The sequence below is a fragment of the Ochotona curzoniae genome, unplaced genomic scaffold, assembly GCF_017591425.1.
Source record: "Ochotona curzoniae isolate NIBS_2020 unplaced genomic scaffold, NIBS_Ocur_1.0 patch229, whole genome shotgun sequence".
Taxonomy (NCBI): Eukaryota; Metazoa; Chordata; class Mammalia; order Lagomorpha; family Ochotonidae; genus Ochotona; species Ochotona curzoniae.
This window is the reverse complement of record NW_024466783.1, coordinates 9,526-28,874: the sequence shown is the minus strand read 5'-3', so window position 1 is coordinate 28,874 and position 19,349 is coordinate 9,526. Positions and strand designations below refer to the sequence as shown.

General features: G+C 47.6%; 1 protein-coding gene across 3 annotated transcripts in view; it reads right to left on the bottom strand.

Moving 5' to 3' along the window:
- LOC121166785 (cullin-1) overlaps positions 1-19,121 on the bottom strand; it is a 62,979-nt gene extending 43,858 nt beyond the window's left edge. The window contains exon 1 of one of the 3 annotated variants that reach the window (XM_040996066.1): positions 19,003-19,121. The gene's annotated coding sequence lies outside the window, so the exon portion shown is untranslated. Of the gene's footprint in view, positions 1-18,706; positions 18,834-19,002 lie in introns of those variants that run through there. The other 2 variants (XM_040996067.1, XM_040996064.1) reach the window with 2 other exon arrangements.
- Between the last annotated feature and the right edge of the window lie 228 nt (positions 19,122-19,349).

The following is a 19,349-nucleotide window of genomic DNA, read 5'->3' as shown; positions in this document are numbered from 1 at the left end:
CACCCAGTATCAGTTAGAGTTAACAACTGGAGAGCTCTCTAGCTGAGAAACTCTTAAATTAAGTTTTAAATGAATACAATGTCTGCAAAAGCCAGGTAGTGAGGAGCAAGCATTCAGCCTAGGATGCCAGAAGGCACCGTCAGAGCGCCCAAGCACAGTTCCCACTGCGATTCCTGACCCCAGCTTCCCGCCGGTACAGGCGCTGCACGGTAGAAGCAATGGCTCCGCTCCACTCACTGGGTTCCTGTTACCAACATGGACACCTGCAGTGCATCCCAGTTCTGGCCCCAGGTTCCAGCCAGGATGGGCATCTGTGGAAGGAATCAGCAGATAGGAGCACTCACCCTCTAATGCGTGTGTACGCACTCTGTGGCTGTGCCTTTCTAAATACGGCTGTTCAGGGAAAAAAGACCAGCAGGCATAAAGCACGGCACCCTTAAGCATCTTCTTAAACACAGCAAGTCTTTAAGGGGGAAGTTCAGTTCAGTTCATTCCCAGAAGAAATCAGTGTCCACAAGGTGACCAGCTTGCATGTCCACAGGACCTCAGCATAGCACCCAAGGCTTCCATGTCCACACGACCTTAGCATAGCACCCAAGGCTTCCATGTCCACACGACCTTAGCATAGCACCCAAGGCTTCCATGTCCACACGACCTCAGCATAGCACCCAAGGCTTCCACGCCCACAGGACCTCAGCATAGCACCCAAGGGTTCCATGTCCACATGACCTCAGCATAGCACCCAAGGCTTCCACGCCCACAGGACCTCAGCATAGCACCCAAGGGTTCCATGTCCACATGACCTCAGCATAGCACCCAAGGCTTCCACGTCCACAGGACCTCAGCATAGCACCCAAGGGTTCCATGTCCACATGACCTCAGCATAGCACCCAAGGCTTCCACGTCCACAGGACCTCAGCATAGCACCCAAGGGTTCCATGTCCACATGACCTCAGCATAGCACCTAAGGCATTATTAGTCAGTGCACAACCAAAAATCAAATTTCAAGAAGCACTATGTAAGACATTATCAGGAGAGCGGCTTTATGTTCTCCGGCAGCAGTGTACAAAGGTGAACATACAGTGCAGAGTATGCGCCTCTAACCCTCTACGCCAGTGCCACAGGCACGCATTGACGATAACAGACAAATATAGCAATGGAAGTTCAGAGGGGCAAACAAACCATTCTGGGACGTAAGATCAAGAGACCTTCAACAAAACAAACAAACAAGTGATGAACCACTCTGCAGCGCATGGGTAAGATTCGAACACAAGTAGAGGAACAAACAGAAGAGTATGAAGCAGAGAACAGCCCCAAGGCTGAGTGGAGATTCTACACAAGCTATGCGAGGCAGGGGGAGCCCGCACCAAGAGCACACAAAGCCTTTAAGATTCACAGGAGGTTTCAGAGAAGGAAGACAGCTGTGACTGATGTGATTCAAGCAACACTCTGATAGCTCCGTGGAGTTTCCATGAGAGAGAACGCAGGCAGTTCAAGTGCCTGGGATGCCATCGGACTGGGTAACAGCTCCACTCACCAACAGCAACAGGAAAAGCAAAATGTCTAAAATCACACACACCACACCACACAAAGTAAGAATTAAGGTGACTGAGCTCACCATAACAGGGCAGCATGACATAGGTAAAGAAAGAAGAACGACCAAGACTGGCTTTCAAATTTATACATTCAAACCACCAACAGTTTCTGGATTCCAGAATTTTACTAAAAATATAGAACAGCTTAGCTCTTATTGGTGGGACTGCTCAGTGTCACAAACAGGGACCTGGCTGTATCTAGTAACATCGCAGGTCAACCAGCCCCGGACCCCGCATCCACTGCTGAGAACAGAGCTCCAGAGAGACCAACCGAAAACTGCAGGGAGTCACAACTCAGCATCAGTCACTGTAAAGATTGTCCATTATTCCACGACAGGTGACAGGCCAGTGTGATCTACGTTTACCAATTCTGAAATTGTAAAGTAAAAATCCTACTTACTAGATCCTAACTAGGAAGCATACAGGCTGGCATGCGTAATTCTAACATACAGACAGATCTGCTGTGCTTCGACATCTTAAATGATAAAAGTCATATGGAAAAGCTATAAAACATCGTATGACTGTATCTGGCCTGCAAGATCTCAATTAATCATGCTCTCTGCTTAAAAACAAAGGTAAATAAATATGAACTCACAGTACAAAACTTGATGGCAAATTAAGGCTAAATGATGACTATCCAGACACTGACAAATTATGCTTATAAGAAATTCTTTCTGCCACTCAACTGAACATTCAATTTAAAACTCATGTTGGTAAAATCCTCGGGTAAAGGCAGCTTGACAGCAACAACCCCGCAGTAGGCACTGTGGCAACTCGGGTTAAGCTGCAGCCTGTCAGCTTGTGGCATATCCCATATGGGCACTGGTTCAAGTCCTGTCAGCTTTACTTCTAATCCAGTTTCTTTGTAATTCATCTGGGAAAACCAGCAGAAGCACCTGGGCTTCTGTTACCCAAGTGGGAGACCCGGAAGAAGCTCCTGCTTCGGGCCGGCCCAGGTCCAGCCTTTGTGCTCATCCGGGGAGCGAACCAGTGCATGGAGAGCTTTCAAATAAATCTTAAGAGAAAAACAACTGCTGCGTCACGTGGAGCTGACCACCGGCCTGGCGACTCACGAGAGCTGGTGTCAGTCGCTACACCGTGACCAGCTCAAAGCCCAGGGGAACCAGTACCCTTCCCACCATCTCAGAATGACACTAAAAGCCATGGTTCTCCTTTGAAGTCACAAAGCTAACATGGAAACTTACATTACAAATGCATTCAAGAACAGGCATGACAACACACATCACCGTCCAAAACAAACTCCGTATCTTTCTCAAAAATAATGCACAAGCAATGATGATTATTCACAACCGCAACCTCACAGTACTACAGTGGAACACATACAACCAGACCAAAATGTGGTATTAAGTGGATCACATATGTCCAAGAGTGCTCAGGCTTCCTGCTGACTGACCCCTGACGTCAGATCTCTTTCCGGTCTCACCAAGATGACCAGCAGAGGGCACCGAGAAAACAAAACAGCAATCGCCAGAGAGAACCTAAGACAGCTGCTTGTGAAAGTCAAGAGAGAAGAGAACGTTTGATCTGCTGGTTCACTCCGCAGATGACCTCAGAGCCATTTCCGGGACAGACCAGAGCCAACGATTTCATCCAGTTGTCCCACAAGGGTACTTGGACCATCACCTGCATCGAAATGGAATAGCTGGGACAAGGACTGCCATCCATATGGCATGGCGGGCAGCTGCCTAACCCCCAGACGGAGCCACAAATCTGACCCCATTCATTCTGAAAAGATTATTTAAGTCTGCAGTGCCAACACCCCACATGGTTCAAGTCCCGGCTGCTCCATTTCTGATGCATGTCCCTGCTAACGCGCCTGGGCAGGCAGTGGAGAATGGTCCAAATGCTTGGTTCCCTGCACCCACATGGGAAATGGGATGAAGCTTCTGGCTCCTGACTGACTCAAGCTCAGGTCACTGGGGTCACTGGAGGAGTGAACCAGTGAACAGAAGACCTGTCTCTCTTTCTTTTCTACATGTAACTCTGTTTTTCAAATCATAAACCTTAAAACATGATTTACTTAGGGCAGTGACAGGCCATCTCCCACTGCCTTCCCAGGCACATCCGCGGGAAGCTAGATCAGAAGCAGAGCAGTCAGGACTTCAACTGAATGCTGCTGTTGCAAGTGGCAGCTCAGCTGCGGTGCCACAAGAGTAGTCTAGTCAGATTTACCCAGGTGACCTTTGGTTCTTTCACAATTCTGTTCACTGTTTTTAAGTCTCCTTAAAAATTAAGCACCACAGGCCTGGTGCCGTGGCACAGTGGTTAAGGTCCTCGCCTTGCACGCCCGGGATCCCATATGGGCGCCAGTTCTATCCCAGCAGCCCCGCTTCCCTTCCAGCTCCCTGCCTGTGGCCCGGGAAAGCAGTCGAGGACGGCCCAAAGCTTTGGGACCCTGCACCCGCGTGGGAGACCCGGAAGAGGCTCCTGGCTTTGGATCGGCATAGCATTGGCTGTTGCGCTCACTTGGGGAGTGAGTTATCAGACGGAAGATCTTCCTCTCTGTCTCTCCTCTCTGTATATTCGCCTTTCCAATAAAAAAAAATAATAAAAAATAAATCTTTTAAAAAAAAATTAAGCACCAGGGTAGGTGTTTGATACAGCAGTTACAAAGCACCAGGGTTCAAGTTCCGATTCCACCCTCAAATCTAGCTTCCTAGTAGCAGGCACCCTGGCAGGCAGCGGGGGCCAGCTCAAGCACTTGGGCCTTTCTTCAGGCGGAAGACCAGGACTGCACTGTTGGCCGCTGCCTTCGCCTGGCCCAGACCTGGCCATCACAGACAATTGGGGAGTGAACCAGTGGATGGGAGATTCTCTCTCCCTCTGCCTGCCAAACAGGCCAATAGTAAAAATTTTAAATAAACACCCAGGTGGATGGAGGGGGAGACACTGCTCAAAGAACAACCATTTTCAGTCCGGCTGACCTTGGTACAGCATGGGCTGCAATTCACAATCACGCACCTGTGTACTAGCGAAGCACTTTAAAGTGGCACCTGAGGCGACGAAGATGCCAACCTGCCTGATTTAATCACTTGCCACGGTGCATAAATGTGTCAAAGCACCACACTGTACACTGTAAATACACACGAATTTCACTTGTCAATTATACTTGATAAAACTGAGGGTGGGAATGAGGTGGAATGTGGGGCATCAATCACAGAAGTACCAAATTCTCAGAATTGATATAAGGTCAAATGAGACATCATATGTAAAAATGCCATCTTGTATGCCTGGCACATCACAGGGATTTCCCAGAAGGGTCTGATTGCTTCTGAAAGGAGAAGAGCAGTGGGAGCTGTCCTTAACAATACTTGATATATTACTTTATTACTATATTACTTTATATTATTTTAAAATATATTATTTAATCAGAAAATGAGTAAAATCTTTTTTTAAAAAAAGATGTATTTTTGTTTCAAAGGTAGAGCTATGGACAGGCTAGAGAAGAACAGACAGGTCTTCCATCTAATGGGTCACTTCCCAATGTCCACAATAGCCAGAGCTGCGCTGGCCCAAAGCCAGGAGGTTAGGAGCTTCTTCCGGGTCCCCCATGTGGGTGCGGGGGCCCAAACACTGAAGCTATCCTGTGCTGCTTTCCCAGAAGCACCTGCAGGTAAGCAGGGAGGTGGAGGAGCCAGAACTTGAATTGGTCTGGGATATGGGGGTACCACTGCCCACGTGCTGGCTTTCACCCACTAGTACACAGTACCAGCCTCTCCTTAGAAGGTAGAGTTAGAGAGAGATTGAGAGGATGAGTAAAATCTTTTCACAGAGCCATTTTTAATGTTAAACATTACTTACAAATATTAAAAAAAATTTTTAATTTTTCTTTAAAATTTTATTTAAAAAAAAATGTGGGCCTGGCATGATAGCCTAGTGGCTAAAATCCTCACAAGGATCCCATCTGGGGACAGGTTCATATCCCAGATGCTCCATTTCCCATCCAGCTCCCTGTTTGTGGAAAGCAGTGGAAGATGACCCAAAGCCTGGGGACCTTGCACCTACACGAGACACCTAGAAGCTCCTGGCTCCTGGCTCCGGATCAGCTCAGCTGCAGTCATTTGGAGAGTAACTGAGCTGATGGAAGATCTTCCTCTCTGCTCTCCTTCTCTCTGTAAATTTGACTTTCCAATAAAAATAAATAAATCTTTTTAAAAATCATAAAATGCTTATATTTCACTCACAATGTATTTTAGAGTGCAGAAAACAGGAATAAACAAAAACCTAGTAGGTAACATTTAATACAATATTTGCTCATTTTCCTGAATCCTAAGTTTTTTTTTGTTTATTTTTACTAATTACTGCTATTGAACAATGTTTGACAAGTAGGTTTCATATTTATATCTGTTACTATAAAATGGAAACGTGCCAATAGTTAAAGCTTATTCTTTGCAAATAATCTAATTCTTTGACTCACCGGAGGCGAGTCTACGTGCATGAGTTAAGAAAGTAGTTTACCAGCAATGCATCCCACCAAGCGGCACGCGGCTGCTGCAGGCAGACACGCACCGGCAGCTCGCGGCTGCAGCTCAGGCGCCTGACTCGCAGCGCACACCACAAGCCTCCAGAAACCCTGTGGACTCAACTAGTCCAAACAGCCGAAGTCGCTGGTAACGCATCACACGTCACTCGGCCCCCAGCACGGAACTAAGAGTGTTAAGTAGACTGAATTGTGGTGAATTACACAGTATTTTCTACTGGCCTGCTATCAGTACCGTACACAATAATTATATTACACATAAATGTAATTATTCACACAAGCCATAAAAATTGCAAAATTGATGGTTTTATAAACTAGGAAGCAAAGCCAAGACTCAGCATTCTAGAGCGGGACAGGAGAAAATGCACGCGATTCAAGCTCGTGGGTTAGTTACCTCGAGGCCCTCGCCCACTAACCAGTTACATGAGGGCAGGAAGGAGTAGATCATTTACTAAATGCACCAGGATTCTCATGATCAACAGATACACAACATACACACACATATATTATATATATATTAGCATGAGTAGCCCATGTTAATCTAAGTCATACAGACCAACACTTTCATAAGAAATCCCAGATGTCATTAAGTAAAAAATTTGCAGTTAGGGAGCAATTTTTCTTCTTTCAGAATTGGTATTTTAGGGCCCGGCGGCATGGCCTAGCTGCTAAAGTCCTCGCCTTGAATGCACCGGGATCCCATATGGGCGCCAGTTCTAATCCCAGCAGCTCCACTTCCCATCCAGCTCCCTGCTTGTGGCCTGGGAAAGCAGTCGAGGACAGCCCAAAGCTTTGGGACCCTACACCCATGTGGGATACCCGGAAGAAGTTCCTGGCTCCTGGCTTCGGATCGGCATAGCACCGGCCATTGCGCTCACTTGGGGAGTGAATCATCGGATGGAAGATCTTCCTCTCTGTATATCTGACTTTCCAATAAATAAATAAATCTTAAAAAAAAAAAAAGAAAACAAAAAGAATTGCTATTTTAACAAGCAGAAGAAAGGGGTCTTAAATCTTGGAAGTCCACACACAAAATCTTAAAGCTTAATGCTTAAGTGAGTCAACCCGCACAGTGTTCATATTTCAATTACTGTACGACTTTTGGATGAGGTGCTGTAAGTATCACTGGTATAAATTACTCGAGAAAGCTATAACTACATTACAATGAACGGAAGCTGGGGGCTTGTGGCACCGTTGTGGAATAGTGGGTGCCACTTGTAGCATCTGCAACCCACATGGGCACCAGTTTCAGTCCCAGCTGCTCCAGTTCCAACACAGCTCCCAGCCAATGCACCTGAGAAGGAATGTGGCCCGAATGCTTGGGTCCCTGCACCCACGTGGGAGATGGCTCCTGGCTTCAGGCGGGCCCGGCCTAACTACCGCAACACTTGGGGTGTGAAAGAGCAGATGGAAGACTTCTTCATCTCTGCCCCTCTAACTCAAATAAATAAAATCTTAAAAACAAAACAAAACAAAACAACAGTGCTGTATCACGGAGCAGTTTATGTCAATGAAGTACTTTCAAACCCTAACAACTGGATTTCAGCTCCCAGTCTTGGCACATACAGAGGGACTCATTTATTTAATGGTCCGGATGGGGACCTGCATGGATCTCAGTTCCAAGCATTTCCATTCACTTTAAAGCAAGCACAGACAGCACTGTATCTGACCATGATCACACACACATGTATTTTTCAGATGAAAGACTACAGCCTATTATTTTCAAGTTCACAGAATCAGTTTAGTAAATGGCAAGTGGAACTTTGCTGGGTTATCTTACAAAATGCATTTACCACACTAATGACAACTCAGGGATACTCATCAACTTCACAGTAACGAGACTATTTCAAATAGTTAATATTTTACAGATGTAAGATGTTAAACTTCTGGCTCCAAACTCAGCAGTCACGAAAGACAGCACAGCTGTTACCTCGTGATCTGCAGTGGGGACACCACCACCATCAATTAGGCTGAAACGAAGAAAATTTACATTGCCTGAAAAACTCCAAGACAGTCATGCCAACTGAGGACAGCAGAGCAGTGCTCCCTAAACTTCTGACCTAAATGTTCTTACCAGCACAAGCCGGTTCTCGGCAGCCTCGGGGGCCAAGGAGTCCACCTTAGCACTAAGCGACAGAGTTTGGGTTTTCTCTGAAACACCATTCTACTTTAAAATCCACGTCAAGCCCTCATTCTACCACGCGATACAGGTTTGTCTTGCAGGCCATTTTCCTACCTGACTCCGAGCGGGCAAGCCACTGTAGGGCGGAACTCGCTGAGAGCTGCCACAGCATCTCAGACATCTCTGGTTTGATGTCACATGGTATTTTCAGAGTCCCAAGAAACACAAAAATGCATCTGTGGGCATTTCTGCACTGCTCAAAGATGGCCAGGACGCTGGTGGTGCCAGCTGCTGAGGGCATACACCCACACGTGCCCCTCCCAGCAGAGGCACTATCATGGGCTGATTGTAACTGGCAAGTGTCCCCTGCTGATGGCTGTGTCCGAGAAAGATGTGCAGATGTTCTAACTCTCACTTAAATGAATTCCACTTGAGCTCCTGGCTCTCACAATCCCATTCAGTTAGCTTCCAAATGTCCGTACAGTCAGGGAGCATTCTGCCCCAGAGCTGGTAAGCAGCAGGCCTTGCAAAACCATCGATTCAGTAAGTAGGCTCTGGACCCCAACAGGCCATTAAGCGAACAAGACACTGTTCATCATCTTATCAGGTTTTCAATAAGAAAACTTCTTTCCATCATCTTTCTTCCCACTAAGATAAATAACTTAACCCCAAAATTGAAAAATTCTGATGGGCAGCTTTCCCTGGCTGTCAACTCTCACATCTACTACAAACTGGGTCAACAGCATTACATCACTCTGTCCGCTGCGGAGCTTTTAGGTTTTCAGTTTAAGACAATTCAACATTTCATCCAACAGAAGAAGTGGAGAGAAGTGAAAGGGCGCCCTCCTCCAGGTGCCACGTTCCCAGGACACAGTAAACGCTCCGGGAAGCACCTGGGGTCAATGACCGCACCTGCACCTGCACCGCCACCTGCCCAACCTGCACACACTGCTGCGTCTGCTGCAGAGCACCCCGTGAAGAACCTGCCCGCTAAGCTCCTGACATTTAGTATTCTCAGACATGATATATACTAAGGAAGAAATACACATACACACAAGTGTCCATGTAAGCCTGGGCTTCAAATCAAGGCCAATTAGGTTAAATGAAGTTTCTCATTCAATTATTTGAGGAAGTCCCCAGAACTCTGATCAAGATACATCACTTTGTGGGGAGGTGAGGAGCTTTTCCATTGCATTAATCTTGCTTCCCTTTCTGACTTAAAATGGCCATATCTGTAAAAAGGAGAAGCTTCATCTGTAATACCAACATTCTTTACAACATGCCTCCAAATTTTAAGAGGCATGTCTAAAATTTATTTTTAAGAGGCATGTCTCTAGAATTTTGCACCTTCACGTGTACTTTTTAAAGCTTATTTGAAAGGCAGAGTAACGCGAGGGGGAGAAGAGGAATGGGGGGAGGAAGAAGAGCAGAGGGAAGAGGAGAGAAATCGGGATCAGTCAGCCTTCCTCCTGTCGGCTCGTCTTCTGAATGTCTGCACCTCTGTGTGTGTGCGATCTCACCCTGGTCTCCCACATGAGCAGAGGCTGTGTGTGTGTAACGAACTGCTTTTAAATGAGATGTGTGTGTGTGTTTGTGAGAGAGAGAGAGAGCGAGGGAGAGAGCTATCTCACCCTGGTTCAAGTCCCAGCTGCTCCACCTCCCTGCCAAAGCACCTGGGAAGGCAGCAGAAGACAGCCCAGGTGTCTGGGTCCCTGCAACTAGCTATGAGAGAATCAGGGCCTACTTAAGCTGGTGAATCAGGACCAAAGAGGGAAGTATTAAAAAAAAAAAAGTATTTTGAAGGAAGAGATACTAGGACCTAGTTCCCTGAAGACAGGTATAGAATGCTAAACCTCTGTCTCAGATATGCTGGAAGTAGCTGGGTTTAGAGAAGAAGAATAGAGATGAGTCTGGGGTATGAGCGAAGCAAAGGCAGGCCAGCCTGCAACAGCCAGGACAGCCAGGACAATAAAAATGGCAGCAAGAAGGCTAGATCTCCTGAGATGTTTCCAGGTCGTGTCCCTAACCTGGAGTTCTTGGAAAGCCCTGAATGGGAGTAAGCGTGTTTATCCAAAGAAACGACCTCACTCTGGGTGAGATCTTGCTTTGACAGCTCATGCAGTAAGCGGACTGCCCCAGATTGGTTTCTGCACATGGAACACACAGAATTGGAAGGACCTGGCTGCCTGGTTCAGTTGCAGACACGATGCAGCACTTACTGACTGGATAGCTTAGAGTGCATGATGCTCCAACTGATGGTCTGTTTCTTGACTGGATAATTTCTATTGAGTGTGAGCTCGGCTGATTGGATGATTCCCATCACGTGCCAGTGCTCTCCCAGCTGACTGGACGATCACTGCTCAAGAACCCCTGAACACGGCTGGTCAGGGCTGCTCTCCTCCGGTTGCAGTGTTATGGGAACAGCTCACAAAGACTCCGGCCGGTGAAGAGTCTGCCTGCAACTCACTTTTGGGGATGATTTGGTCAACTTGCAACAAGCCAACCAGAGAAGCCTTGACACCTGAGGTTAGGAGCTCAGTTCTAACTTGCTTGGGAAATCTTAGACTAAATTAAACTGAAAAAACTCCACAGCAAAACAAACTGGAACCCACGAACAAGTCAGACCTCTGCCAAGCACCCACAAAAGGCAGGAAGACAGGACTAGAACCTCAAGCATTACCCACAGAACTCTAGTGCCCAAAAATCATTCTGAAAAGGGGGTGGAGGGGGAAGATTTGGCCCATGATCTAGAAAATGGGCCACAGCTTGTCCTAAGAGGAGCCTGACTGTTCTAGAAAACAGGTCACATTTGTTTGGGGTGTAGTGTGCCAGATCTAACAAGTGAAGGTAACAGTGTTTACACCCTGGAGATCTCGGACAATCCATCCAACAATGCAGAACAACGAAAAGTACAGAAGCAGTTACTTTCAACGCTCAAAGAACACCAAGTGTCTTTGTAGGTGATGTCATCTTTCCAGTTTCAGAAGTGACCCCTCCCTCCCAGCCAGTGCTGTGGCGGTCAGGTTAAGCTGCCACCTGCAAGGCTGGCATCCCATGTGAGCACCAGCTCAAGACCTGGCTGCCCCACTTTCAATCCAGCTCCCTGCTAACACACCTGGGAGTGGGCAACAGAAGATGACCTAAGTGCTTGGACCCCTGCACTCATGTGGGAGAGCTAGATTGAGGAGTTCCAGGCTTCTAGCTTCAGCCAGACCCAGTCCCAGCAGTTGCGGTCATTTGGGTGTGAAGTAGTGGACGGAAGTTCTCCTTATGCAACAAATCTTTAAATAAATAAACAAACAAAAAGTGCTCTCAATAGGACATCACTAATAATAGGAGAAACGTGATTGAGATGTGAAACTGCTGTTCCCTGATGCCAGCTATGGAATAATGCTGACCCATATGCTTTCACACTACCACTTTCTGCAATAACTGACAATTTAGGATTTAGATCAAAAGCTCAACTGAAACAGGTCACTTTTAGGCAATTGACTGTGTAGCTGTGTGCCGCAGAATCTTGGCTGTGAGGCGGCAGCACTGCCCCCACCGTACTCCAGAGGACAGCAGTGTTTCTAAGTGCCAGTCGCTACTCTGCCAATGACAACACACACCAGATCTGGACAGGGAGGTCCATAATTCTGCAATCTCCATGGTTTTAAATCCACGCTGTTGTTTAATATGGTCACAGATTTTCTTCCTTCGAAGGCTATTACTAAGGGTGCCCCTTCACACACAGTTATTTCAAAATACTCATTGGAAAAAAAATGGAAAGATTAGGGTTTTTTAGTGCAAAATTACTTTGAAATTCACGCCTAATTTTTTTATGACACACTTTCCATGAATTTTTGATGGTCCTTTGTATGTATGAGGCTCATTTTTTTGCACCAAAAATTAATTTAATTCTATTTCTATGAACTTTCTGAAATATGAATACACCATTCCAATACCTGTAAGACCAGCAATGCACTGTGCCCTAGCCTGTGTTCACTCACAAATCCTCCTCCTACTTCCTTATCTTCCTAGATGAGCAACTTCAGACCAAACTGTTCAACTACTCAAGAGTGTACTCGGCATCCCTAAATCTACCTGAATCTGCAGTGTCTTTTGAGTCTCCAGTTGGCCAGGACCTACTCTAAATCCATCACCCAGTTAACCTTTTATCACCATATCAGACAGGAGACTCATTTCAGCAGTCCCTACCTGCTCTTTGACACAATACATTCCTGGGCTGCTTTTCAAAGTCTATGGCCAGGACAGCACAGCATTAAGACAGATTTCTCTCCAATGCAAGGCACTTGCAAAGAGCAGATAGCTGAGACTGAGCGAGACTAGGACACAGACCGTGTGCAGCACAGCCTTTGCCACAGACTTGGGGCTGTATACTAAGCATTGCTATTACATGTGAGATTAGCTTGCAAATGCATGTTTTAAATCTTTTAAATCCTTAAACTGGGAGAAGTCAGAAGAAATTACTCCAGACTTTTTTCCTTCTCCATGTCCTCTCCAGCCAAAGCCTCTTGGTTCCCAAAGGTAAATATGGGATTTGGTGAAGGGCAAAAGGCTTGGCCCCTCCATCTATTCCTGGGCTTGCATTTGGAAATACAGTCTGGCCCAGGCTCCCAGTCACTCCTTCCAGTCTGATTAGAGCGAGCCTCCTGCCATCCTGCAGGAATGGTGACCTGACCTCTCCTTGCCTTTTTCTCTCGTTCTCACCTTTGGATTCCAACCAGGCACATCAAACTATTTCAGCTAGCATGTAAGTAACTCTCGCGTGGTAGACATTCCTCCCCACAGCATGCAGCAATGTATTTCTGTGCACCTATTCTCTCAACATTCCATAGCATTCCCAACTCAGGTTACAGCCTTCGAATACTCAATCGTCATCTTTCAATTTCCCAAGCTATCAGAGAGTGGCTGGTTCACTCGCCAGTAGCCCCAACGGCTATGCATGCCAGGCACCACAAAGTCCATCTTGGTGTCCTACACAGGTGGCAGTGGGTGGGGGAGGACTTGGGACACCCCCTGCTGCTCTCCCAGGTGCATCAGCACTCAGATATGGGATGTGGTACCACAGGCAATGGCTTAACCCACTGCATAACAATGCCAGCTTCTCAAGACATTCCATTTTTCATTTTTTAGCAACTTTATATTCTTACCCATAAGAACATGGAGTTTATACCTTCAATTTATAAATGTGTCTACTATCACTAGGAGTTGTGAAGTAAGCAAAAACACAAAATTCACAACTAAGCAAAGGAACTTTCCCTGGGATAGATTTAGGCAGGTTCATGGAGGTTTCCTGACATATGTGAAGGACTGAAGGGCCACAGGGAGTCAACCTGAGCATTAGGCCTTCAAAGAGCCCAGCGCTGGGAAGCCGGCCCCATGTCCACATCAGACACTCCACCAGTACGCCAAAGGGGTGGCGAGCGATGTCAGCATTGGACTAAACAGAGACACCTGCCTGCCTCCACTGTTTTGGGATTAACATAGCGTATAAACGCAAGGGCAGCACAAAAAAGTTCATGAAAAATGGAATTCAAAGTTTATTTTGGTATAAAACATTTTGAAATTCACTCCTTTTTTTCATGAAAGGTATTTCTGTGCATCTTCTAAGGATACCTTGAGGGCAAAACCTTGAAAATTTCTGTATGTAGGGATTTCAGAATGTTCTTATCCAAAGTCACTCATCTTTTAATTTCCTATCCCCCAAACATTTGAAGTTTACCCATAATGAACACTGTAGAACATCAAGCAAAGAATAAGCTAAAAATGAGCCCTAATCCCACTACTCTATCAGACAGGTCACTATTAACACTCCGGCTTATAATCGTTTTTATGCAAACACATACCGCCCCCATACATGTTGGTTTTACAATTTAATATGCACAACTTCCTACATTATAGAAATGCAAAGATTTATCTCAGCCATAATGAAATCATTTAACCAATGAAATTTTTTTAAGGGCAAAAGAAGAAAACCCTGAAAACAAATGCATAATAATAGAGCATTAGTTAAATAACGTGACACCCAGGACAGAATATTAATCTGGTCACCACTTTTTGTATTTTCTTGGTTATACCCTTATTTGTAGATTCAATATTTTGCTCTTCTAGAAAAAGTATACTGAGTTACACCTTTTGTAGCGATACATGAGTGACCCTGTTTCTCACCCCTTTTCTAGAAATGGCTTCTTTTTAAACTATGCCAAAAATCTATAAAAACAGAAACAGTATCACACTGACTTATATTTCTGGGAATCCTGATAACATTAAAATCCCTTTTTCATGTTTCTTCTAAGAATAGCCTATTTTTCCCTATGAATTGGAACCCTCCCCCTTTTTTTTTTCTTTTAAAAGAAACTGCAATTGCTTAAATGTAACTTTTCTTAGTTTGCCATTTACTTTAACTCTCTCTGGCATCTTCACATACGAAAATCTGATAACTCTAGAGAAACCACCGGAACGCCTGCCGGCTGCACGCAGGGGTATTCCGCCTCCTCCAAGTGCCATCCTGCCTACTAGCTTTCGGCCCTGAAACACTATTGTTTTGGAAAAATATTTTAAAAGCACGAGAACAAGGTCACCACCCTAAAATTATAAACATTTTAACTACTAGTTATATATTTTCACTCGTGCATACACACTCAATGCACATTTTCAATGGTTGCACTCATTGCATAAATCCCTTTCAAAAATCTCTCCTGACATGCGCCTTTGAAAAATTAAAGCTGGTTACATTTGAACAATCTTAAATGGCTTTACAAATATTTGCAAGGCCAATGAATCATAACATCACAACCAATTAACAATAGCCTCTAAGTTCCAAAGCTGCTCATTTCTAGGCCATCAGCACCCAATTATTCCCCTCCGTGTTACTAGAAGACCAGGAACAAGGGCCTTCCTGGGGGTGAGCCATACTTCCGCATAATGAATTATTTTTTCATTATCCATTATCACATGTCAATCCTTACATTTTCATTTTCATCTCCTCTAGTCTTCTTAAATCAAACATTCAGTGAACATCTAGTTAAAAGCTCAAGCTCTGGAGTTAACTATTTAACTTGGCCTTCGCTATCTTACCAGCCTGAACTTGAACCCCCTGAAAGCCTCAGCTTCTACCTCATGTCCTACAGTGGCTTACACACGGTGCCTACACTTCATCTGGCTCTGCAGGTGTCAGGTGAGGGCAGGGTGGAGCCCTTGGGGGCAGGTGCACACCAGGGCATCCACACCCAGGAGGTCACCCACTGGAGAGGGCACACGGGCAGGCAGGACACTGGAGCAGCCCACACCAGGGGATTCTGGGAATGCACCTGTCAGCTGATCACACTCACTTGCTCCAAGTTTCCCAGAGGAAAGTTAAGTAGCAAACTTAGGCTTTCCAACTCTGCTTTGCACACGTGAATAGCACAGATGAACCATGTTCTGTAAGACAATTTTTACAAAATTATCGCTAAATGGCATTGCATTCTCACACACACTTTGAGGACCTAAACAAATCTTAAACAGTGCCAATGAAAAACAATTTGTTGCACAAATAACGATATAAGCCCTAACAAAGTTAGATTCAAACCAGACCCCTTGTCATTTTCTCCAAGCAAAATATTCCACAACAAGCAGAAATTAATCTCTCTCTCCCGCTCTCTCACACACACGGACAGCTTTTTCAGAAACTAGGAAATATCTCTAACTAAAAATTTGGTTACAGTACAATTATTAAATATCCATATTACAAACAGGGACTTCTAAGGCTCCATGAATAAGCTCAGAGGTCTATCTAAATTTGATTTATTATTCAGTTGGTGATCACGTGTTCAAGCAAAACTGAAGGAACTCATCTGACCAATTAGCAATTTGAAGCCAGTCTGATCCCAGACTGCCGAGGGCCCTGGCCCCGAGAGAGCCAGGAATACCAACACACATAATTCAATTTTGGGGGTTATGTCTGAGGATTTGTAAGTAACAGTACTTACAACATTTGTTCACCTTGATATTCCACACCGCCAGAAAGGCACGCTGTGGTTGGTCCTGGGTACACTTAGGGCCAGCGAGCTTCTGACCAAAACTGCCAGGGGCTGGAGCCCATGGGTCCAGGAAAGGCTTCTTCCCCCACTCCTGCACACCGGCGGCCTGCCTCATTGCAAAGATAAGGCAGCGTGATGTGACTTGGCACTGGGGCGACTCTTGTTTCAACAACTGTATATGCTTTAAAGACCCGGCAAGTTTTGCAGGGAAGAAAGCCAAAATTAGATTACAGCCCATTTTCCTGGCCCTTGCCTGGGTTTCTACAGCTACAGAAAGTTTGTGCATCTTTCCGCTGTGGCACCAGTCCTGGGTGCCTGGGTGGTGCTGTGAGACAGGCTGTGGACACGGAAGAGGACAAAGATGACAAGTGCTACTCCCGAGAAGTATCCAGCAGACATGGCAGAACGAAGCGTCACTGCATCATTAACCCACAGGGTGAGGCAACTGTACTACCCACACCCCACATCAGCTCAAGTGCCCAAACGCTGGCTTGACATTCAAGGTTTTCCAGAAAATTCAGCTGTTCATTCCAAGCGGTAATAACTGAGGTATCACCATGACTAACTTCCGTGTTACTGCAAGGGTCATTCCTGCCTTCAAGATCTCGTGAAATGTGTGGGAAACAAGGCTGTATGGATGAGTGAAGGCTGAGTTCAAGGCACTGTTAGGAAGTAACACTGCACCCGTGGAAGGGAGTCCACGGGGGCTATGACACCTAGGGACACACCTGCAGGTCGGCTCAGGCAAGCTTTCCCATGGACTCCGGGGTTGTGGCTGATGGGAGCGGGGGAAGGCATAAGGCTTGTCTACAAGCTGGTTTGTTTTTATGCAAAATCGTTTTTGTTTTTTTAAAAGCAAACCATTCAACCAACTCTCTTTAGTTTAACTGGCACTCTACTGAAACCTCCAAAAATGGGCATAATAGAGTTAAAGCAAGCCAGTCTTGTGTTTGCATGCTGTGGAATCTGAAATGCGATGCAACTATTTTGACTTACCATGGAAAGCAACACACAGAACTTCCAAGCAACATTTTTTTTAACATAACAATTCAAAGAAAAACTTAACAGCCACCAAACTTAAAAAAAAAAAGCAAACAGTAAGACAACTGGCTCTAAACGTGTCACTTATTAATGCTGACAACACATAAACACTCCAGGGACTCCAGAAAATCCAGTTCATTTTCAGTGAGGCCCCCCAAAGAAGTGCAGAACTTAAAAAACTCCACACACAGGGCGATAAAACATGTTTAGGTCCCAGGAGCTCGTGGCTTCAAATGTAGTTCCTATTGTCGAATCTGCTAAGTGCATTTAAAAATACAGTGCAACCCTTTACTCCACTCCAAACTCTGAACTGTTTCAACGCTGCTACAGGAAAGCGCAATTACACCGAGTGAATAAATACTGAAGCTGAAAACTCAATATTTGCACACTTACCACTAACCCCTAACTAAATGCAAAAACTACAGTGACCCAATCGGAAAAGAGAGTGGTCTTTTTGGCAAAGCTGCCTGGAGACACCCTTAACTTTGGGGCTTAATCTCAAGGCATGTAAGCATTTCTTAATCACACATCATTACACAGTTGACAGAGGGAGTCTTGGGGCTCCATGGGCCTTGGGAATCGAGGCACATGCCTTTGCAGGCCCCCAAGTCCCTGCAGTCTAGGTGGGCGCCCCCGGTTCCCTCCAGGGTCAGGGCGCGCGCAGGCCACGGTGCTAAGGCCCCGGCCGACTGGCGAGTGCTCGGCGGCGACCGCACTTGCATCCCTCCGCGCTTCTCCCGAGAAAACTGGGCAAAAGGGAGACTATTACCCAATAATGCCACCCTGCACAGCCGCAACAATGCAAGCGAGGAACCCGAAGAGCTACGGGCAGGGAACCGGAAAGCCAGAGAGACCGGCTCGGCGGCTCCCCAGGCGCGCAGGAGAGCATGCAAGCGACGCCTGTGCCGGAAGGGAGCGAAGGAGAAAGGGCAAAAAAAAAAAAAAAAGTGCTTCTGTCCCGCGAGGGTCGCCGGCAGGAGCGGAGGAGGATGCCCGCGCCGCCCGGAGATAGACGCCGGGCCCGGGCTGCGAGAGCCCAGCCCCGACGCGGCTGGGAAAGCGCCCGGCGCCACCAGGCCGCCACCTCCCGGCGCGATGAATCGGGCATTTTCCCGGTGCGTAGTCCGGGCCTGGCCGCCCCGAACCTGCGTCCGAAGCCACGGCCAGGCTCGGTCAGGCCAGGCCCCGGGCCGGCCCGGGTGACTCAGGGTCCGGCTCCTGCTCGCTCCTCTCCCCGCCCACGAGTCCCCACGGCCCGGCCGCCATTCTGCCTGGCCGCGAATCGGCAGCTGAGGCCTCGCCGGCCGCCTGGGCTCGGCCGCCGCGGCCCCAGTCACTGCGACACCGAGGCTCGAGGCCGGGCCTGCACCACCACCACCATCACGGCCGCCGCCGCCGCCTCTGGGCCGCCGACACTCACCCGCATTTCTAAATACCCGAAAAGCTCCCGCGACGTCTCGGCCTAGTCGCTGGCCCCGGACCGCGGTGAAAACCCCGTCCCGCCAAGGTCTGGCTGCGTCCCTCCGGCACCGGGGCTGCCCCGCCTGGAGCTGCGTGCGACACGGCGCCCGCCTCCTCCTCCTCCTCCTCCTCCTCCTCCTCCTCTCCAGCCCGCCCGCCCGCCTGCCTTGGCCCTCCTCCCGCCGCCGCCGCCTGCACCACGCAACCTCCGCCCTCTCGCCTTCCCTCCGCGGCTCCCCGCCCTCCCGGCCTCACCGGCTCCGGCGACCGCGGGGGAGAAGCTGTTGGGGGAGGGCCGGAACGCACCGCCATCGGCGTCCGGGGCGGGGGAGCCGGGAAACCGTCGCCGCCATCGCCCCACAAGCCCGCGGCGCGGGAGGGGCCCTCCTCGCGGGGAGGGGGTCACCCCTGCAACCACCCCAGCACCCCGCTTTCCTGGGCTCTTTCTACCTTGCAGGCCCAAGGTCCCTGCCCTCACCAACTGCCCCACCACCACCACCACCACTCCACCCCTCCACCCCAAACCCCCGAGCCGTCCCCAAGGGGCGCACCGGCTCCTCCACCAGGTTTCACAGCCTCGCTTGCCTTGGGGTCGCTTCCGA